We start from the raw sequence: 24,339 nt of genomic DNA on the forward strand, positions 1-24,339 counted from the left end.
ACAAGCCTTAACAAATTCAAGAAAATTGAAAGTATATATCAAGCATCTTCTCAGAACACAAGGGCTTGAAACTAGAAACCAACCTCAGGAAAAAAGTTCAAGAACATTCAAATACATGGAGGCTGAATAACATGTTATTAAATAATGAATGGTTTAACAATGAGATCAAGAAAGAAATTAAGAAGTACCTGGAAACAAATGAAAATGAGAAGACAACAGTCCAAAACCTATGGGACACAGCAAAGGCAGATATGAATGGTAAGTTCATAGCAGTACAGGCCCACCGAAAAAGGATAGAAGAATCTCAAACAAACAACCGAACCTACATCTACAGGAACAACAAACAAAGCTCAGAGCAAGTACAAGGAAGGAAATAATCAAGATCAGAGCAGAATTAAATGACATCGAGACTAAAAGAGCACTTCAAATGATCAATAAAAACAGGAGTTGTTTCTTTGAAAAGATAAACAAAATCAACGAGTCTTTAACCAGGCCCATCAAGAAAAAACAAGAGGACCCAAATAAGTAAAATCAGAAATGAAAGAGGATGAATCACAACCAATACTACAGAAATACAAAGGATTGTAAGAAATTACTATGAACAACTATATGCCAAGAAATTGGACAACCTGGGTGAAATGGACAAATTTCTAGAAACATATAATCTTCCAAAACTGAATCAAGAAGAAGCAGAAAGTGTGAATAAACCAATACCAACTAGAGAAATTGAAGCAGTAATCAAAAACTACCGACACACAAAAGCCCTGGACCAGAAGGCTCACAGGCGAATTTTACCAAAAATTCAAAGAAGAACTAACACTTATCCTTTTCCAAAAAATTCAAAAAGAGGCAAAACTCCCAAACTCTTTTTATGAGGCCAGAGTTATCCTAATCCCAAAACCAGGTAAAATTGTCTTTGTTAAGAAAGACAATTACAGGCCAGTATCTCTGATGAACATAGATGCTAAAATCTTCAACAAAATATTGGCAGATCAGATCCAACAACACATTAAAAAAATTATACACCATGATCAAGTGTGATTTATTCCAAGGATGGAAGGAAGGTACAATATTTGCAAATAAATAAATGTGATATGTCATATAAACAAAATGAAAGACAAAAATCGCATGATCATGTCAATAGATGCAAAAAAGCACTTCAAAAAATCTAGCACCCACTATGATAAAATTACTCAGCAAAGTGGAAATAGAGGGGGCATACCTCAACATAATAAAGGCCATATATGAAAAATCTATGGCCAGCATCATACTCAATAGGCAAAAACTAAGAACATCCCCCTTAAGGTCAGGTAGCAGATGAAGGTGTCTTCTTTCATCATTCTTATTTAGCATAGTACTGGACATCCTAGCCGAAGAAGAAGAGATAAAAGGCATTCAAATTGGAAAGAGGAAGTAAAACTGTCATTATTAGCAGGTGAAATGATAGTGTACATAGAAAACCCCATAGGCTCAATCAAAAAACTACTCAACCTAATAAGTGAATTTGGCAAAGTAGCCAGGATACAAAGTCAGTATTCAGAAATTGATGGCATTTTTGCACATCAACAATGAACTAACCAGAAAGAGAAACTAAGAAAAAAAAATCCCACTTACTATAGTAACAACAACAAAAATACAGTAGCTAGGGATAAAATTAACCAAGTAGGTAAAAGACCTGTACTCAGAAAACTATAGAACACTGAAGAAAAAAAATTGAAGAAGATACAAATAAATGAAAGCATATGCCCTGTTCATAGATTGGAAGAATTAGCATCATTAAAATGGTCATACTACCCAAAACAATCTATAGATTCAATGCAATTCCTATTAAAATGCCAATGGCATACTTCACAGAACTAGAACAAATATTCCCAAAACTTATATGGAACCAGCCTCAGCAATCTTGAGAAAGAACAAGGTTGGAGGGATCACAATACCTGACATGAAACTATACTACAAGGCCACTATAATCAAGGTAGCCTGGTACTGGCATAAGAACAGACACATAGATCAATGGAACAAAATAGAGAGCCCAGAACTAAACCCAGGTCTCTATAGTCAGTTAATATTTGACAAAGTGGGTATGAGCATACAATGAAGTAAAAACAATCTTCAGTAAATGATGTTGTGAAAAGTGGACAGGTACTTGCAAAAAAATGAAACTAGACCACCAACTTATACCATATACCAGAATAAACTCAAAATGGATAAAGGACTTGAATATACACCGTTATACTATAAAAGTACTAGCAGAAGACATAGGCAGTAATATTTCAGACATCTCACATAGCAATATTTTTATGATGTATCTCCTGCGGTAAGAGAAATAAAGGAAAAAATAAACAAACAGGACTATATCAAACTAAAAAGCTTCTGCACAGCTAAAGAAACCAGCATCAAAATGAAAAGGGAACCAACTGAATGGGAGAACATATTTGCCAGTGATATAATGGACAAGAGTTTAATCTCCAAAGTATATAAAGAATTCATGACTCAACACCAGGAAAACAAACAATCCAATTAAAGAATGGGCAAAGGATCTGAATAGATACTTCTCCAAGAAGGACATACAGAAGGCCCATAGGCATATGAAAAAATGTTTAACATCACTAGACATCAGAAAAGTACATATTAAAACCATAATGACATATCATCTCACACCTGTCAGAATGGCTATCATTAATAAATCAACAAACAAGTGCTGGCAATGATGTTGTGAAGAGGTTGTGAAAAAACAAGAGAACCCAAATAAATAAAATTAGAAATGAAAGAGGAGAAATCACAACCAAGAAGTGCTAGAAGTATGTGGAATTAAAGGGAAACCTAGTGCACTGTTGGAAGGAATATAGATTGATGTAGCCACTGTGAAAACAGTATGGAAATTTCCTCAAAAAATTAAAAATGGTACTGCCTCTTAACCCAGCAATTCCACTGTTGGGAATATACCCTAAAAAGCCAGAAACACCAATTCAAAAGAACTTATGACTCCTATGTTAATAGTGGTGCTATTTACAATAGCCAAGTGCTGGAAACAGCCTAAGTGCCTATCAATAGATTAATAGATTAAAAAACTGTGGTACATTTACGCAATAGAATACTATGCAGCAGAAAGAAAAAGTAAGGAATTCCTACCCTTTGTGACAGCATGGATGAAACTGGAGCTTATTTTGCTAAATGAAATAAGCCAGTCACTGAAAGATAAATACCATATGATCTCACTTATAAGAGGAATCTAATGGACAAAATAAAGTAACAAGCAAAACAAAACCAGAAACATGGAAACAGGGAGGAGACTGACAGCTGGTAGAGGAAAGGGGGACAGTGGGATGGTGGAAAGAAGGGGAAGGGAGTAATCAAAGAACATGTATGAATGACCCATGGATGGACAACAGTGTGGGGATGGACTGTGGGAGCTAGGGGTGGACTGGATGGAGGAAGGCAAACAGGGAAAATTGGGACAACAATAATAGAATAAACAAAAATTTAAAACTACACTTTAAGACACTCAAAAATATCTCAGTTTAATGCTTTACAATATTATCTTTATTGCATATAGATTTGGAATCATGACTGAATAAACAGTAATTGATAGAACCTATAAGAAAAGGGAGATGGAAGAGCCTAGATGGTGAGAGACCCAAATATTGAGGAAGACCAACATTTGAACAGCAAATTGGTAGAGAGACCAAGGAAAAAGCTAAAGGTTGAGAGAAGAGGAAGAAAGGAAGAAGGGAAGAAAAGAAGAAAGGAAGGAAGGAAGGAAGGAAGGAAGGAAGGAAGGAAGGAAGGAAGGAAGGAAGGAAGGAAGGAAGGAAGGAAGGAAGGAAGGACGAACGAACGAAAGAAAGAAAGGGAAAGAAAGAAAGAAAGAAAAGGAAAGGAACGGAAGGAAGGATGGAAGGAAGGAGGAAGAATTAGAAGCGGAATGCACCAATTTGGATGGTTGTCTAATTTTCTCCAGCAGTGAGCAAGAAAGGATGGCCCAAGGTGGTTGAATTATTCCATGTTTGACACTTTGCTGGTGCCACAAACAGTTGAGAGGCTGAAGTGTTTATATTTTTAGAATATGATTTTTGAAAAAAATTTGGGATTGTGGGACATTACACCTAGGAGTATTTACTTCCTCAGTTTAAAATTTCCAACTTGAGACAGCTATTGAAGACCAATCAAATCTAGCATGCTGACACCCAGCTGCTTTACTTTTACATATCCAAAAATGTGAGGATGGATTCTATAAAGAAAGTTGGGTAGCTGAAATGATTTCATGCTCTTATTCCCATCGGTCTCTTTTCCCCTAGAGTCACAGGTTATTTCTTTCGATGCTTTAATTCCAAATTCAACTTGAATTGAACACACTTTTTATTATCTTGTATCTCTTAAATTAGGAGAGGAAGTACTATATCTGGTGATAAAAATAGAGCAGAAAAAGCACTGTATAAAAAAGCCAGCTTGGTCTGATCCTGAAAACTTCAACCAAAAAATGTAATTTGTGCTTTAGTTATTGCCAATAAGGATTGGATCAAGTCCAGAAGGAGGTGGTTTTAATCAATTGTTTTTAAGAGGAGAGTCTATAACCTACTGGCTTGAAAATCTTCAAGCAGTAAGTCTTGTAGAGACTTGCCAAAATTGCATTACCGCTTCAAACCATCACAAATTACACTGCACTTTAAGTTTTATTACCAAGTAAGACAGCACACAAATTCATTTCCATGTCTGTTGCCAATTTAAATGAATGGCTGGTTTCTGCCCTCTCAGGAAGACACCAGAGGAAATGTTGTACAGATCATTGGTGCATGGAATAAATGATAGCAGCCCCTTGGTCATTTAATCTCAGAGCAAAATTTATATATTAAGTAGGCTTTAAAAGTGTAATGTGAAGTATGCTGTATGAGGGTAATAATTCAAAAAAGCAAGCATATTGAATGCCTACTATGTACTCAGAACCCATTCTAGATGCTGCAGATGATACAGAATTAAGTGATATAAGCTTTACTCTCAGCGTTTCCTCCACAATTGGTCCAAGTAAACTAACACACAGGCAAATACTTAAGACACTATGTAATTAGGCTTGAGTCGTTTTGTACATCCAATGCTAGGAAAAATCAAAGAAAAAACTAGAATAATCATAGGGGGAAAGATCCTAAAGCTCTGAAAAAGAAAAGAAAAATAAATGTTCCAAGCAATTAAACAATATGAACAACTGCAAGAACTTAGAAATTCAGATTACAAAATCATAGAGTAGTGTAAGAGCTCATTTGACTGAAGGAAGCTTGATTAATAAAGGATTCTTGGAGATAAAAAGCATGGTCAAACCATGGGAAAACTTCAAACCTAGCAGAGGCATTGCATATTGAGTAGTGATGGGCTGGTGTTTTATTGTTGTGACCCCAAACAGCCTTATTAGCAGGGAAGGGTCATATATCCATTTGTCATAGGCCTGGGCCAAGTGTACTATTGTGCCAGGCTGAGTTGTGTTAAAAATAATACAAGTCTAGAGGCCAAAAAGTGGTGTAGAAGAAGATGAGTGGGAAATTGCCGAGAGAATTCAGAAGTAAAGACCCAAAGTCTTATGGGATAAGGGAGGGATAAGGCCAGGGCAGAGGCTGAAGGTGGGAAAGAGAAAAGGAAGACATTGATTTTCTAGAAAGAAAATTAGAAAATTAAAGGTCAGGAGGTAAAGACTAGAAGGATTAGGAAACTAGAAATATAAGATATGAAGTATATAAACTGATAAAACCAAAAAATAAAAAACTCAGAAAGTGGAAGAGAAAAATAAACTTTAGGGAGAAGACAAAGGAATCAGGTATCAACAAGAGGAAAAAATAAAAACAGTAGGAGCCTGAGGCCAACATATCATAAATTGACAAGGAGAGGCTCTTATGATACCTGGTGAACAGAGGGAGGCAGTGAGGGAAAAGAAAGGGTGAAAACTGGATCAATGAACTGACAGAATATTAAGATGTCACAGCTAAATAAATTCAAGAGGAGAAGGTGAGGGAGAAAGATAAATAGCCTCTGAGAAATAGAAAACATTCAACATTGCTTTTACTTTTTTATCCTTCTCATGAGCTAGCATTGCCATTTTCTAACATCAAGTGAACTCTACCAGGACGACAGACTTCTGCCCAGTTGCCACATTCCTTAGGGATATTAAATTGTTTTAAAGCTTGGTTGCTGGTGCCACTTCACATTCAAGTTCTGGAACCTTGATTATAATATGTTACCACCCAGCGATTTTTCATTCATTTTTATTTAACTTTCTATTACCTTCCTTCTCATAGTACAAGTTCATAAAATTTCTAACTCTGCAAACCCTCAACACCACCCATTCTGCAGCTCCCCTTATTCCCCTATTACTGTGGTTCCTCAACTCCCTTTCTCAGGACTTGAACATTTCTCAGCATCCTCCCTCAATTTCTTGTCTTACCTAGCCACATTTGGGAGGGGGCAGGAGGGAAGGAGGGAGGGTAAATCGTGAGTTACTCTTTCCATGTGTTCCCCCTGGGACCCTCCCCCCACAAACTCTGTTGTATTGCATACCCCTGCCTCCTTGACTATTCAAATTTTCTTTAATTTTCTTCCACAAACTTCCATCTTACTTGAAGCCTCTTTCCTTCAAAACATTTTGCTGTTCAAAACTTGACTAACTGGCCTCTGCCTCCATAACACCATTAATAGCTTTATCCACCTTTAACAAAAACACAAAAGACTGCATCTTCTTCCAGAAACTCTATTCCATCTTTCTTCTGTCAGAATTCCTGGTTGCAAGCACTGGTATTTAACTCTGGTGATTAAGGCAGGAAAGGAATTTATTAAAAGGTTATTGAGTGATGGACAGTAACTTTGGAAGGTGCTGAAGAACCATACTCAAGTGAGGCCAAAACTTCCAGAAACAGCACCCCAAACTAGCCTTTAAGGACAGCCTTAAGCAACTGCGGCTCCTGCCTCTGCCCCTACTGAACACCACATGCAACAGCTTAGACTCCTACCGAGAACTCAACTCTATTGCAAGGACACTACTACCAACACTGATACCGTGTGTTTGTTTTTGTTTTTTAAATTTTATTTATTGATTGGTTGATTTTAGAGAGAGAGAAGGAGGAAGAAGAGAGAGAGAAACATCAATTTGCTGCTCCACCCACCCATGCATTCATTGGCTGACTCCTCCATGGGCCCTGAGCAGGATCAAATCTGCAACCTGGGCATATCGGTAGGATACTCTAACCATCTGAGCTATGTGGCCAGGGAACATTGGTGCCACCACTCTCTGTAAAACCCCAATGCCTTTGCTTCCTCCTTTGCCAGAAAAATGGATGCACACCAACTTCTTCCCTCTGTATTCCTCAGAATTAAATGACCCAAGCACACTGGCTAGTGAAGTCCAATAGGTACTTGGGCCACATTAGTTAAATGAAAGAAGGAAAATATAAATAATAATAAGCACAAGTGAGAATCATAATCATTCACTCTTGATATGCAGACTAATTTATGTTTTCTTTGCCTCCATTTGAATGACACCCAGATCCCAACATATCTGTGGCCTTATTACTGTTGTATACTTCCAGGACGAGGAAAGACAATTCCACCAGCTACCAACTGGCACATGTATACTGGAATTTGTTTTTTAAACTGATGCCTAAGTCAGCTTCCTCCATGCTATACCCATATGCTACCCCAGATGTTGTGCGTGTTTCATTTTAAAAGCTATTATGACTGCCTCATTTTTTGCTTCCAGAACATCTATGCCTTACACAGTAATAACTCCTGTAGTCAGAGTATTTGAAAAGTTCTATGATAGTGAAATGATGGTTTTTAACATTTGCATAAGTCATATTCATTCATGGCTCATGTTTTTCTTAATGTACATTCTATATTAGCATCAAGCCAACACAATAAAACATCATTAATCCAAGCCCCACTCATTTTAAACTCAATCACCATTGATGACTCCTCGCTTCTACTCCTGTTTCTTTCCTCTCACCAAGAATGTTTTTTTCATTCAACTCAAATTTATGTCTATCGGCTCCTTCCAAACTGAATTCAAGATTACCTATTCCAAAAGCCTCCTTCAATTAAACCCACCTGATTCTGATCTCTCTGGGGTGCTGCACCCTATCAGAACTTATGAACTCTATTTTGTCCTTCACTTTTGTGGTTGTGAGTGTGATGCTTTCATTGGTTTTATGTCATTTTCTGTGTGCATGTTTTCTCCTCAGCTAGGGCAAAGCTCCTAGGGAGGAGGGATCATATTCCTGTTTCCTACCCGAGGCCTAAACATGAACTACCCTGGAAGTGGGTGCCCATGGCATGCCGCAAGAGGAAAAGGATATATTTGGGTAAAGGCAGAAAGTGCACGATATAATCCATTCTTTTGATAATCATCACAAAACGTAATCTTATCAACAGTAGAAGTATATGCCATGAGGAACTAACAATATCCTACAATGTCATCTTTAAAGATGATGAGAAGTGATGAAGCCACATAGGCATCAGGCAACAGCTAAATTATTTATATAGAAAGAAACTATGTGGAGGAATTTCAGCACTGAATCTCTGTTGTGATCTAAGACAAGAAACTTACTACACATTTTGATGAACTGTCATAACCCAAGTTACTAAGAGAATAAATTGGAGAATATTTCATTCCACAAACACAAAGAAATAATAGGTTCACTTTGTGGGAATGAGATTTTAAATGAGCTAAGGTTGTTTTCTTGTTTTGTTTTGTTTTGTCTTTGTTTGTTTTTTTGTAAATTATCTATTTGGCCATTTTCCAGTACATATAATTTGTGACTTTTTCAAAATAGACTTCTAAAAGTTTTATGAGATAATATGAAATTTAAACTCCAAGAAGATACTTGATGATTTTAAGATTTCTTTGTCAATTTGGAGGACTGTGATAACGGTATTATTTCTCTATTTTAGCAAGAGTCCTTATCTTTTAGAAATACATGGTGAAATACTTATTATGATTAAAATAGTACCTGTGATTTACTTCAAGATAAAAAGTATAATACATATGTACATTAGTTTAATTATTACAACAAAATTATGTAAAGTAGTTGCTATTCTGCTCATTTTACAGGTGAGAAAACATGTTTAGAAAAAGTTTTCTGTCCAAAATCACACAGCTAACAATTGACAAAATCAGAATTCAAACTGAGAACTCTTGAATACCAAATCCTGTGCTCATAACCACAGAAATGAACTGCCTTTTTTAACATAATCCCCAAAATAAGATATCCATTTGTTGCAAAAGAAAATTTTTATTAAGCTGCCCACAATTAAAATTTGATGCCATGCCCTTCTATGAAAAGATACTCAAGGGAACATAATTTATTTAATGAGAAAAAATATGCAGCAAATATATCAATCATCTATGACTGATATTACCAAGGTGATAAAAGTTTATATATATATATATATATATATATATATCATGCATTACTATTCATATATTCTTTTATGAAGGATTTCTGGCTTGGGCTCATCATCTCATTATTCCCCATATACATTCAATTAGTGAACATATAATACCTAGAAAATGATTAAAAATTCAATTCAATTAAGCAAATATTTATTTAATAACTTTTATATTTCAAGCCCTGCATGCAAATCTAAATATCTAGTATATGAGTTAGATATTGTTTTTCGTCCCCTCCTAGCCACACCCCCCTCCACCTCCCATCAAATAGCTTAGAATAGAGTTATTGAGAAAGGCTGGAAAAATGACCAAAAAAACAAAGTATACTAAGTGCTGTGCTGTGAGAAAAGAACAAGGTGCTACTAGAGTTTGAAAAATAGAGATTACTTTGAGATGGGAGAATTACAAAAGCTTCATGGATAACATTCAAGATTAATTAGATTTCAGCATTGTATTATTGAGAGAATACACTAAGTTTCTACAACACAGAGACTTCAACATACAGTGCGGGGAAGCAGTGAGTTCTGTTAGGTACTGAGACATCACAGAATGTACAGGCCCATTACTGGTTGCTTTGGCAATACAATTCCCCCACAAACACACTAGCTTTCAAATCTATTTGCTTCCGGTCAGATCCAAGTTATCCACAGAAGAAAATGTGGACTTTCAAAAGAAAATAATTAAATGATTCAAAAAGAAGTTAGAGACCCTTCCATTTATGTGCATCAGGGAGCACCTAAAGACCAGGTAACTCCCCAGTAGAAGCAGAGTTCATAGGGTAAAGAGAAGAGAGACTATGGGTCTACATGGTATCATTCACATAGAAGTATTTGTCTCTCAGCTGCAAAATATATGGTTGGAAGTTTTCTAGTTTCCATGTCTTATGCTCAGGATAATTGATGCGACCCAATCCAGTAACTGTCAGAACAGAACTTTCTGCCTTTGCAAGCCCTGCAGTTTATAGGTTACTTGAGGTTCATGAAGCAGGAGACACCACTAAGTAGACAAGCAGAGAACAATGCTAGGGTCAAAACCAAGGGAAAACTGAGGACCATCTAGCATGTCTGCTTTAGTCCTTTCACAAACCTAACATGTTGCCACAGCTCAACCAAAGTTGTAGCCACACATTATAAACATAGTATGTCTGACATGCAGAAATTACTCAGTCATTGTTACTCATTGCTAAGACTTGCTCCAGGAAACAAAGCAAAGGACTAGGAGGTTCTTGTGCAGGGATATAAAATCATAAGATCTGTGCCTTAGTAAAATAAACATGACTGCTGGGAAGAGAATGATGTGAAGTACAGAGAAAAAAAGAAGGTGAAAAGAACCTGAAATCAAATATGGAAGAAAGAATGAAAAAGAAAAGGGATGGATGTGAGAGGCTGAAAAAAAACAGAACATGTAGAACTTAAAAATCAAGGCAACATAGTAGGCAAAGAGAATATGCTTTGCATAGCAAAAAGGGTAAAGTACCATTAAGAGAATTAGAACATTAGATAGCAGTCTATTTTGGAAATTAATGCAATTAAGCAACCCATGAACAGATGTCAAGCAGAGGGCTTTAACTAAAATTCTAAAATCCATAACATAGGCAAAGGCATTCAGCAGAGATTCAGAAGTCATACAGAAGATTATGTTTACTGCTATAAAAGTGAATACAATTTTTGAAAGAAAGGGAATTGAAAGAGGAAGACCCTGGAAAATGCTCACAATTGAATTAAAAATATATATGGTGGTATATACATAGAGTGATTTCCACTCAGCCATAAAAGGGAATAAACTATTAACATAGTGGTAACTTGGATGAATCACAAAATAAGTGTGCTTACTGAAAGAATCCAAACAAACAAACAAAAAAGCCACATATGTATAATTCCATTTATATAAAAGTCTAGAAGAGGAAAAGTAATGTGTATTGACCAAAGGCAGATCAGTGGAGACTGGTCTTGCAAAGGCACAACAAAACTTTCTGGAGGATGGAAATGTACTCTAACTCAGTTGTGATGGTGGTAGTTACATGGATATATCTATTGTCAAAATTAACAGAATTAACTGTACAATTCAAATTGATACGTTTTATTATATGCAACTTATGTATCAATAAAGTTTTTTTTAAGCTTAGTGGTTAGAAGTAGGAAGAAATGACTCAAAAAAGAAGTGTTCAAACAGGCAAGGGGAGAATCAATCAAAGAGACAGTTTGGGGGTTCATAGATGCCCAAGAAGAGGTCCCATAACAAAAATAGAATCAGCCTTATTGAATCCTAGCACACAAAATGAAATGGGGTAGGAGAACAGAGACTCAGATTGGACAAACAGATGGTCATATCTGACATCCAGATTTGTTTTAATAAAGAAGGTAAAAATAGAATTTAGATTTCAAGAGATTTGGAGTTATTAGGTGGTGAGGAAATCAAGGAAAGGATTCTAGGCTTCTATCATCCTGCAAAGCAAAGTAGACATGGAATTAGAGGATGAAGGGAAAGTTTTCAGTAGAGGAGAAAGGTATCCCATACTAGAAGACAAACAGCAGTTTCTTGGAGACTTAACAAATGGGAAATGTAGATAAAGAAAGAGTAAGTTAATGAGTAAGTTTGAAACAAAGGAAAGAGGAAATAAGATCAGGAGTTTGAAGAGAAACATTTGCCCATGCAAGAGGAAGAACGTGTGTTAAGAAGAAATGAAAGTGAAGATAGAGATTGAGCTCTTCAGGTAAGCAGGAAGAAAGCTGAAGGAGCTCATATCAAGTGGTTTCAATTATCTTGTCTGTAGAAGCAAGTGCCTCCATTAAAAGTAAGAAAGTGTGTCTGAGCTAAGGCCTGAAGAGTGGAGAATAATGGGAACACATGATATGGGGATTTCCATCAGAAAGTGCTTCTCCAATTTCAATACGCACACAAATCACACTGGATTCTTGTTAACATGCAGATTTTGATTCAGTACTGGGCATGTCAGCAGCTAGTCACTTGCCTTTCCCATGCATGCAAGGAGTTCGGACTAGCCATCAGCCTGACGAAGACGAATGTTATGGCTCAAGGCACGGGGACTCCCCCATGCATCACCATCGACGGATACACCCTGGAGGTTGTCAACGACTTCACTTACCTCGGGTCCACCATCTCGAGCTCTCTGTCAGTCGACTTGGAGGTCAACCGGAGAATCGCCAGGGCAGCCACAGTTATGGCCAGACTGAACCGGCGAGCGTGGAACAATTCCAGCCTCACTGAGAAAACCAGACTGCGCATCTACCAAGCCTGCGTACTCAGCACTCTCCTCTATGGCAGCGAGACGTGGACCACCTACGCAAGGCACGAAAGGAAACTCAACAGCTTCCACATGAGGTGCCTGCGACGCGTCCTGCATGTCGCCTGGCAGGATAAGGTCCCCAACACCGAGGTGCTGAAGCGAGCCAATATGTGCAGTTTGCATGCAGTTCTTAGCGAGAGACGCCTCAGGTGGCTCGGCCATGTCAAAAGAATGGATGCAGGCCGTATCCCCAAAGACCTCCTCTACGGCGAGCTAGCAGAAGGCAAGAGGATGACAGGGCGCCCAAAACTGCGGTTCAAAGACATCTGCAAAAAGGACATGACACAATGCTCCATCAATCTCAACACATGGGAAGTACAAGCAGACGACCGCCTAGCCTGGAGGCTCGCGGTCAGGCAAGGTACGTCACGCGCGGAGGCTGCGCGCAACGAGGAGGCGGTCCAGAAAAGATCGAGGCGGAAGCAGCGTCAGCAGCAGCAACAACAGCCATCTGCCTTCACCTGTAACATGTGTGGCAGGGATTGTCACTCCCGAATCGGACTGCACAGTCATTCTCGGCGGTGCAGATAGACTCTCAAGAAGCTACGCCATCGTCTCTCGAGACAGACGGCTGCCGACGACGACGACTGGGCATGAAATTCTGCTTTTTTATCAAGCTCTCTGGGAATGCTGATGACCATACTTTGGGGAGCAAGGCCAGAAGGGATCCCTTTATCAATGAGCAAAAGAATCGTGGAGTGGGAATAGGGGTTGAGGATTGAAATAGTTGTACCAATATAATCTCCACACTAAATGTGAAACATCAAGAATGCAGAAATTATTTAACGCTATGTTTGATATCTAACACTGTTGTTGCCACACAGAAGTAGGCAGTGGCAATTAATTGGAGTTGAAGCATCAATGGCAGAAATGACAGAAGAACAAAGAGGAAGGGAGAGAGGTAAGAGTGAATGCATGGGCAATAGCTGCCCGCGGAGTCCAGGTAGAGAGGGGAGGCCAGTGAAATGAGAAGAGATAAGGGATTAAAGATCACAATAAAAATAAAATGTAGTTTGAGGGGGATATGCAAGAGATAGATATTTGGGAAAATAGAATTTGTAATCAGAAAGAACTATATTTCTGTACCTAAGACCTTGAAAACAAAGAAATTTCAACTGAAAGTAGTGTTGTGACCTGGATGAAAGATAGCTTATGATGAACTGATGAGACTGAAAAAATTTTAATAAATTTACTTATTTTCACCATGTCAGAAAGTATATGAAGTTTCAGCATAACAGCCAGTACTTTTACTAACTCTTAGCAAAAAAAAATAATAACTGTTCCCGTTCAATATAATTATAATACAGAAATAGGATAGAAAAAATCTTATATGTACCAGTATAAGCACTGAGTTGACTTAACTTGGGTAACAGTTTAACTAGAATTCACCAAAAATTGTATCTGATCAATTAGGTGATAAGGGCTTATATAGAAAAAGATGTAGTAATTTTTCATGTCATTTTGAGGCAAATTTATATAACTCCATTAAAAATTTCAAGGTTAAAAATCCGAATGTATAATAAAAATGCTAAAATGAAGAATGGCTTATTGGCAAAAGCATTATAACAACATGTTAAGAATGGCATATGTGGAGCAAATATTGAAGGAATCTAGATTTTCAGAGTAATTATTGATGACCTAGAAAAACACTTTGCATTCCAAACTGAACAAAAATGTTTACTAATCTTTCCAAAAAGTTATGATGCAATCCCCTTCTAAATTTTATGAAAAGGGTCCAAGGTAGAAATAGACTCTATAGCAAAGAGTACATGTAAAAGTGCTTTTCTTTATGTGTGTGTGAGCACATAGCCACAGGAAAGCATATCAGACATGCACCTACTCCTTACCCTTGCAGAGAGACATTCATGCCAGTTCAACACTATGATCTCAAAGCCTTCTGAGGTTGAGAAGGAAGAGGGAAGCAAGAAGAGGCTAATGTCCACTGTGTACCAGGAACTCCAGGGTTTCACATCAGTTCTCTCATTTACCAAATATGCGGTCAGTCTGTCTCATTGTTTCAAGGTTCTTTCTGTTCTGCCACACTGCTGCCCCACGTGATTGCAACTATTCTCACTCACCCATACATAAGCATTAATTTGTCAGACTTCAGGCACTGGAAACAAAAGTATCTGCATTTGAATAACACATGGTCTACTAATAACATATGGTTCATGTCCAGGGTCTTGTATGCAAATAATGACAGCACTGTGTGGAGAGGGCAGGTGCGGAGGGCTGTGGGAACCAGTGGGAGCAGTGCCCAACTGCAAGCCAAGTTCTGGAAGCCTCCAGGCAAATATCAGATATGTGAGCAGACTCATAAAGGATTAGTTCAACTGGCAGGCAGTAGGGGAAAAGGATTGACAGGCAGCGGGAACAAGCTGGGCCCATGTTCTGGGAGATGCACACAGATGAGATAGTTCAGAAAGGAGGGCAAGAAAACAATGAATATATCGTAAGTACAGGCTTATTGCCAATATCTATTATCTGTGGGCCTGAGGTGTCCAGGGTACATGCATTTCCCTGGATATATTGATCTTGAAGTTGTTCCACTTCTGGAATCTTTTGCATGCCAATGTGTCCCTTTCAATGATTTACTCTCAGGATTCACAGCAGTGTTCGGCATTGAGACCTCTCATTTCACAAGGTTTCTTGTTGGATGGCAAATTATGGTATCTTATTAAACAGTATCTGAGTCCAGTAACTTAGGAGAAACTGGCCATCTAACCTTTAACTTTTGGATTCCTGGAAAATTATAGCAGCTCACAACTGTAATAAAGTACAAAATAAAAATGTATAACACAAAAAATGTTAAACTCTTAGGTATACCAAACTAAGAAATACAATTGGACACAAATTTTAAGAAATAGTACCTGATCTTAAAGAATCTAGATAAAATTAGACAACAATGTACTTATTGTTGATTTTTTTAATTTAAACTTTATTTTATTTTTCCCATAACCGCTTAGTCCCCTTAAATGCGCCTCCCACCCCAGCAATCACCACCCTGTTGTCCACGTCCATGGGGACTACAAAGTATCATATTGTTTCTGAAAAGTGCATTTCTCTAAATCATTTAAAATGTGAGCTATAAAATATTGCCTCTTAAATAACATTAATTTTTTTTAAATCTCTCAATTATCTCTACTAATTTTTTAAATAAAATTTCCTTGCTCTAATTTGAAGTGCTTTAATTTTTAGTGAGCTTGAACATCTTTTTCATTCATTTATTAATCATTGAATACCCTCTTCTGTGGAATTTCATTTCCTGCCTTTTAACAATTTCAGTTTGAGAGTAATTATACATTTCTTATCCGTTTTTATTACCTATATTTGTACTTAAATTGTATAAAATCTTTCTCAAACCATTTAGGAATATTTTGTGATAGGTCTTATCATTTTGCTACTGAAATTTTTTGTAGCATTAGGGGGATGGAGTGGTAGGGATAAACTAAGCAAGAAAAGGGAAAGTTGATAATTGCCCGCCCAATTCATTTCTTATCATTTGAAATATTATCTCAAGAGGCACCTTTTCCCCTGTCTTTTTCTGTTTTTGATTGAAGTATAACATATGTATTGTAAAGTACAGAAACATTAAATAAATTTTTAGATATGTGCACATCATTTAGCCACCACATACATCAAGACAAAACATTTCCAGCATCCCTGAAAGTTCAGTTAACCTCCTCCCAGTCCATTCCCTGTCCCAAAGAAAGCCACTATCCTGACCTCATCACCAGGGTTTCGTTTTGTCATTAGAAGGAAGACTTTAATTATATCTCATTTCAAAGTATAAATAGATTAATAAAAACTTTCAATATAAGTCATTCCTTTATCAACCAAAATTAATTGGGTATATTAATGGATATAAAGACCTAAAATCATGTATCTTGCTAACAAGTAGAAATTATGGAATGGAAAAGTTTTTGTCAATATAAACATTTTTAAATTCACATCTTCTAAAGGTACTTACCTCTGAACAACACCAATTGATATGTGCTATGCACAAATCCAATATTACAATAATAATTGTGATCTTTTATTTTTATGACTTTTTTTCTAATTGAATTCAAATCACCCTTTCTGTATTACACTCTTACTCCTGTTATAGATGAAATGCAGTTTTTCTGTTTCAGATGTTTTTAAAAAGCAAATAACTGATTAAATTAAACCTAAACTAGTTTATTTTCCAAGTTGAAGAACAATAACATATCCAAGAAAACACTCATTTTCAAACACTAATGCATTATTCCCAGGACTCCAAAAATAGGTAAAAATTGGTTATTTCTAAAAAGTGTATTTTTCTAAACTCTTCAAAATGTGTGACATATAAATAACATTAACCTATTACAACACAGACAACCCTTGAACCGTGAGAGTTTCCGAAAGAAACTGAAAGGTCGGTAATCAAATGTGCAGCCGTGAACCGCTTCCTCCCCAGGCCACCCGCAACTCAGGCACCACATTCCTGCTCCCAGGGTAGCACAGGTAGCCCAGGGGCTGGACAGGCCCAGCCTGTGGATGCCAGCAATTCAATGGTAGTACCTTGAGCAGAGAGATGATCATTGTGAGACACTGTATACCTTAAATATCTCTGGGAAAAAAATTGTTTAGTGATTTTCGCCAGATTTAAGCTAGGGTGTCAGGTAAGCAGAGTAAACATAATAAAAATAATCTATAGCTCGGAATAACTTATAAAAGTTAGAGCTAATAAAGAATCCAGGAGAAAGAGGGCTACCTTGGGTATAAATAGACATATCATCAACAAGGTAACAATTTCCTGTATGATAGTTACTGGGACTTTATCTTTTATTATCTTTCCAAATATTGTTTCTACAGACTTGACCATTTTAGTTAATTCACAGTACATTCATTTTTATCAATGTCACTCTCTAGACTCTCTAGACATTGTGAAAAATATTCTATGAAGATCCACAAGGACTCTGAAGACATGATCCTTCTTCCCCATTCCATCAAGAGCTCAGAGTTCTTTCCAGCCCCCTAAGATGTAGGATTCCCTACGACAGCACCACAGATGCAAGGAAGGGTGGAGGTTTAATTCTTCTAGAACAGACTTGAGAATTGAACCTGACATAATCCAAGTTTTGAGAATTCAGTTTTGGAGCAAGACTATATATGAAACAACTTTTAATGGGTAGTTTTGTGGCTTTTGTGAAATAAATGCCCTCCAATAAGTTTGGCTCAAAAGAGGCCACAGACCACAGTAGGAAATGTGTACAATTTGGACTTTCTTGTGTCTCCAGGGTAAATAAATTAACCTCTCTGAGGCTTAATTTCTCTATTTTTAGAGGGGAGGCACCTATTTCCATCACAAAGAAATGTACTCACAGTACAATGTGGCATTATACTTAATGGAGATGTATAAATGAAAAAGCATTAAACGGTAGTTCTTATTACTGTTTCTGAAAAACACCCCCTTCCTCATGTTTTCTCTGCTGTGTCACAGGAATCTAAGCCGTTCACTTTTCTTTGGTAGCACCTGTCAGGCTTCTGGATCTTCTCTCAGTCATGGCCAACTTTTACTTCCACACTCTCCCCATGGAGCTCAGGAACTTATTCAGTTCATGGTTTTCTCCCTATTCCATACGAGCAGAACATATAACTTCGCTCCTGCTGCTTCTCCCTGGCTCTGAGATTTATAATCTCTACTCGAGCTGGGTTACAGGCCACATTTCCCTAAAACAGCCCTCTGCCTAAAATATTGTATGCTGACTAGTAATCTCCTTAACCAGGGCCCACCTTTTTGAATTTATTCAAAATGAAAATTAGTTGCAGCTACTAAGAAGATACATCCCTGTACTAGAATTCAATAAGAGTTATATACAAAAGTTGGAAAATCATCCTCATCATCATATGAACTCTGCAGACCTAACAACTAAGCTGTTATATATCAATTAAAAGTGAAAATAAGAAACTCTGGGGAGCAATTTGGGGATCATCCACTCTACTTTTTTCAAACTGAAGATAAGGAAATAGGCCCCCCATTGCACAGGACAGTACTGAACATTCTGAATTACACATGTTTTAACCCAGATGCAGCAAGCTCCCTGTGTGCATTGAGCTTCTCCTACTGACAAGTATTAGATGAGACCAGGCCAAACATTTACTTCTTTTTAAAGCTATTGTTCCTATTCTTGACATGCAGTGGACAATGAATGTTCGGGGAGAGGAGGAAACTACTAGGAACGTGTGCTACCTAACAGTCCACAGAGCACATCACAACATGATCTCATTTGATTTTCACACCTTTCAAACACTCTCCACAGACAAGCAGAGCAGGTATTATATTCTTTTTCAAATGAGGAAATTGGAGCTGCAAAATTTTCTCAGGGTCAAACAGGCAGTAGATGAAAGATACATGCCTCAAAGCTACTACTACTGTAGAATTTATTCCCCTAATCTTTTAATTTCATAAAAAACTACATTCCATAAATGACTACATAGTATTTTATAATAGAGTAGTGGTTAACAACACAGGGTCTAGAAGCAAGCAACCTCTAAACATCTGAAATATCTGAATGCAGTCTCTTTACTAGTTAGCACTTGACTAGTTGCATGTCCTCATGGAGTTATGTAAACATTGCTTTATGCCTTGGTTTACTTCTCTATGAATGTAAATCATAACTTAAATGTCTCATCAAAGATGTGAGAACCAAAGAACATAATATATGTCAGCACTGTGCCTTTCGTGGACTATGTCATGAAATGTAGTTGCATTCATTTTGTCCTCCTCATGTAGAAATACAATTGACCCTTGTACAACACAGGTTTGATTGCACAGGTCCACATATGTATGGAATTTTTTTCCAGTAAATATTGTAAATGTATTTTCTCTTTCTTATGATTTTCTTAATGATATTTTCTTTTTTCTAGTCTACTTTATTGTAAGAATACAGTATATAATACATATAACAGAAAATATGTGTTAATCAATTATTTATTTATCAGTAAGGCTTCCTGTTGACAATAGGCCACTAGTAGTTAAGTTTTGGGGAGTCAAAAGTGATACACAGATTTTCAACTATGCAGCAAGTCGCCATCCCTAACCCCCACATTGTTCAAGGGTCACTGTACTTAGGGTAAAACTCCCTTCAAAAAATTACACTAAATTATTCTCTTTTTATGGGTATAGTACATATAAACATGGGCTATGTTTCCCATGTAGAGTCCTTAAGATATTTTTAGGTACCAAAATTTTCATAGCCTTGGTACTCAAAATGCAGACAAGCAGCATCAGCTTCACCTGTGATCTCATTAGAAAAGTACAATACCAAGCCCCACCCAGGCCTGATGAATTATATGTGTGTTTTAACAAGAATCCTAGGTGATTTGATTACACATAAAAATTTCACAAGTACTGGTCTACAGCCCAGTGCTAGACAGCTGAGTGAAGATGTGTCAAGTTCAAAGCAAAAAGACAGGCGTTCTCTTCAGCAAGTCTCTGAAATCACTCGCTGAAAACATGGAAAGTCTTCTCTAGCTGGATAGTCGGTAAGCTGTTTGGTCTTATTAACTTGTCATTGATTTATTGCTCTTCCTCAATGCTACTGTTCTACCCTCAACCCAGGATGATATATTTATATATACTTAACAGATTAACACATTCTGGAAGCTTGTGCTTAGTAAAAATGTTTTAAAACTTTCTTTCCATGTCTCCTTTTTCTTATTCCGATCCCAGCACAATTCAAAAGGGCAGCAGCTGCTGAGGATAAATGTGGAGGCTACTAAAATTAAATAAAGAAAAATTTATATTTATTACTGAGGTTGGAAAGGAAGGTGACATTTGTAAAGGTTAAATTAGGTAAATTAATTGAAAACAGAACAAGTAAAAATCAATCCTCCTTGCTGAGAGTAAATAGGCATATGTACAGTTCTTTTTTCGGGTTTTTTTTTTTTTAGTTATTTGATTTTGTATGTTTCTTTGTAGCTCTCCCTAAGGAACTAGATCCTTTTGTGACCAACAGAGACCAGGACTTCATTATTTTTCTTAAATTCCTTCAGTACCAAGGCTATGTGGCTCCATGGCCTCAAAGAGCTCTAATGGTTAGGACAGACAGAAACAGTACAAAGGCCACCCACCATACTTAAGCCAAAAGGACTTCAATATCGATGACTTTGGACTAAGCAACAAGCTTTCTAAAGCAAGAAAGGGTCATTTGTCAGCTGCAATGAGAATATTGTTATAAAACAGGAGTTTAAAAATTTGTGAGTTAGAATCATTCCAGAATTTCATTTGTGGGGATTGGAAATATAATTGTGTAATTACTGTGTTTGACACCTGGCTCCAGTTTTCTCCAGACATGACTGTGAGCAAGCTCTTTACCCTCCGAATTTTAGTTTCTCCTACTATGGCTATGGGGATGTTAATTCTTACCCACTAGACTGATGTGAATCTAAATTGAATTAAAATGTATATAAAACACCAATTCTGTGCTATCATTTAGCAGAAGCTTAATAACTTAGTTTCCTTTACTGCATGCATTAGGTCTAGGTACAAAGATCTGATTATCACTAAACATGCTGGAAGAAAAGGCTGTGCTTATAGATGTAGACTTTAGGGAATTGATAACATCTCATTTATGTTCACTGTGGTTATAAGCCCAAGGTAAAATTCAACAGTCAGCAGAGCTTCCTTATTTTAACCCTCTTTTGGAGGAAAAAAAATGATTTTATACCTCTGATTGCTTCACATTTGCTCAAAAACCTGATAGGTTCACTTAACCAAATCACACAAAACATTGTCTTTTTTTTCCTAGAAATTTTGCTGCAATAATTAACTATTATAAAATCATGCAATTGTATTGGAAAGTGATACAATATAGAAAATTCTGCTACTACAATAGAAAATAATTTTCCGCTATTGGTTTCCCCAGCAGTGTCAAGACAGTATCAGAGGCAGATGTGTTTGACCTTCTGAACTTCCAATGTTCATCTTTTTTGTCTCTAAGGCACATGTACACATGTGTGCACACACACAAACATAGTCCTAAAATAATTAGAAAATAAATCTCAGCCCATACTTCACATTTTATATGAAATTTTAATTAAAAATATAGGGTAGATGTGAATATAAAATAAAAACTATAAAGCACTTAGAAGAAAACATACAAGAAAAATCTTCATGACACTGAGACAAAAAATTTTTTCAATTTGGCCCCAAAATCATGAAACAAAAGAGAAAGTATTAATAACTTGGACTTAATAAAATGTTAAATGTTTTATTATGCAAAAGACATTGTTGATAAAGAAAAGCCTTGAACTAGGAGAAACTATTTGAAAATTACATATCTGACCAAAAAATGACTTGTAACTAAAATATGTTAAATTCTCAAAACTCAAGAATAAGAAGATAAATTTTAAAACTGAAAGCACCAAGTGATAATGAAGATGAAACATAATTAGAACTCTGGTGAGAAGGCAAATGGTAGAGAAACTTTGAAAAATAGTTTGGCTGTTTCTTATAAAACTAAACATACATTCATAAGGAAATTTCCTAAGGAAACATAACTTGTATTCACATATGACTCTTTTTGTGTAACATTCTAGAAGAGGCAAAATTTAGAGATTAAGAACAAATCTGTGGTCTCTACAGTTTGTGCAGAAGGGCAGGGAAAACTACAGGCATGTGGCACAGAAGAATTTTTTTGAGGGGTTACTGTTCTTTATTTTTATTATGGTGGTCAGTAGATGACTTTATTTTGCAAAAAGTCATAGGAACTGAATGATGTACCACCAAGAGTAAACTTTATCATATGCAATTTATAAATTGATTTCAAAAACACAAGTACTGAAGAGGAAGAAACAAAATTGTTATTTTAATAAGTTATATAATTACATGTATAAAATACCCAAAAGAATCTTTTAAAAAATTATTAGAGGAATAAGAGTTTACCCAGTTGGATAGATAGAAGAATCATATACAAAAATCAATTGTGTTTCTCTATGTCAAGAGATGTCACTGCTAGAAAATATAAATTAAAAAACAGAATTGTATAGAGAAAATTAGTTTACAAAAAGGCATTAAATGTGGAAAATTAATATAAATAAATTGAGAAGCCTACCATGTTCATGACAAGTGTAATGGCTAGTTTTATAGGTAGCTAGTCAATGGAGTTCAGTTATTCCATCAAACACTAAACTAGGTGTTGCTATGAAGTTATTTTATTAAGTCCACAATCAGCTGACTTTAAGTATCAGAGGTTAAAAGGCCTTCAGAGCAATGCTGAGACTTCCCTGAAGAAGAAATTCCACCTGTGGGCTGCAGTTTCAGTATGTCCCAAGACAAGAGTTCCAGCCTGCCCTTCCTCATGGCCTGCCCTGTGAATCTGGACTTGCCTAGCCTGTCCCATAATCATGTAAGTGAATTCCCTGCAATAAATCCCTCAATGAATATATCCCGCTGGTTCTGTTTCTTTTATTGAATACTGACTGGTAAAAAGAAGGATACATTTTTATAAAGCATCAATTTTTCCCCAAATTATTTTTGGATTGAATACAGCTGTAATAAAATTCAACAGTTTTAAGTTACTTGAAAGACTGATACTAAAAAATTTTATAGAGGTATGAAAGTCCAAGAATTGCCAAGATATCCCTGAGGATTAAGCACAAAATGTGAGCTTTGCCCTTCTAGATACCAACACTTATCATAAAGGACAATTACAACAATGTGGGATTAGAACAGGGAATTTCAAATGAAAATTTGACATAATGGAAGAGAATAGAAAGCCCAGAAAAAGACTTCTTGATGCATAGAAACATGATTTATGAGCACCATGGCAGAGTACCGTGGAAGCCAATGTGCTGCTTCACAGCCCTTCTCAGTGAATCCTAGAATAGGACACTGAGTAAAACTGGCAAGTCCCAGACAAACATATACAGTATGATACTATTTTTATAAAATGCAGAGCAAGAAAATGAAGTAATATCCTATATATCATATTATATCATATTTGTATCTTCTAAAAAAACAAAGTTGATATACACACAACACAAGATAGTAGTTACCTCTGAAAGGGAAGTAAAAAAAATATTTTCAAAGGAATTGATAATGTTCCTGTTCAAAAGTTAGTTGGTGATAGCAGAGGTAACCGAAATATTTACCAAGTGGTAGAACATAATTCCAAATCACTTAGAATAGGACAAACCAGAAATGATCTGAACAACCCAAAGGTTGCACACCCACCAGCCACTAGGCCCAGTAGGTTTTATCACAACTGTTCACTCTATTATTAGGCATCCTAATGTACATAACTGTTATGAACCTTAAATACTACATAATAAAAAATATAATGGCCAAGAGGTACATGAAAAGATGCTCAATATCACTAATAATCAGAGAAATGTAAATCAGAACCACAATGAAATACCACCTCACACCTGTTAGCAGTCTATTATCAAAAAGACAAGCAATAACAATTGTTGGTGAGGATGTGAAGAAAAGGGAACCCCTGTGCACTGTTGGTAAAAATGTAAATTTGTGCAGCCACCCCTGGGAAAAAGTATGAATGTTCCTCCAAAAAATTAAAAATATAACTCTTATGATTCAGCAATTCTACTTCTGATGCAAAGGAATTGCAATCAAAATCTCTAA

This window comes from Furipterus horrens, unplaced genomic scaffold (genome assembly GCF_987537825.1).
Source record: "Furipterus horrens unplaced genomic scaffold, mFurHor1.1.pri manual_scaffold_6, whole genome shotgun sequence".
Classification (NCBI taxonomy): Eukaryota; Metazoa; Chordata; class Mammalia; order Chiroptera; family Furipteridae; genus Furipterus; species Furipterus horrens.